Raw genomic sequence first — 246 nt, 5'->3', positions numbered from 1 at the left:
CACGTGGCCTTCATCTTCTTGGGCTCATGGTGACAGGTGATGATCCCTGCCATCTTCTTGGGCCTCATGGTGACAGGTGATGATCCCTGCCATCTTCTTGGGCTCATGGTGACAGGTGATGATCCCTGTCATCTTCTTGGGCCTCATGGTGACAGGTGATGATCCCTGTCATCTTCTTGGGCTCATGGTGACAGGTGATGATCCCTGCCATCTTCTTGGGCCTCATGGTGACAGGTGATGATCCCT

The sequence above is a fragment of the Bison bison genome, unplaced genomic scaffold (genome assembly GCF_000754665.1).
Source record: "Bison bison bison isolate TAMUID 2011002044 unplaced genomic scaffold, Bison_UMD1.0 scf7180017864080, whole genome shotgun sequence".
In the NCBI taxonomy this organism is placed as follows: domain Eukaryota; kingdom Metazoa; phylum Chordata; class Mammalia; order Artiodactyla; family Bovidae; genus Bison; species Bison bison.
This window is presented reverse-complemented; position numbering follows the sequence as displayed.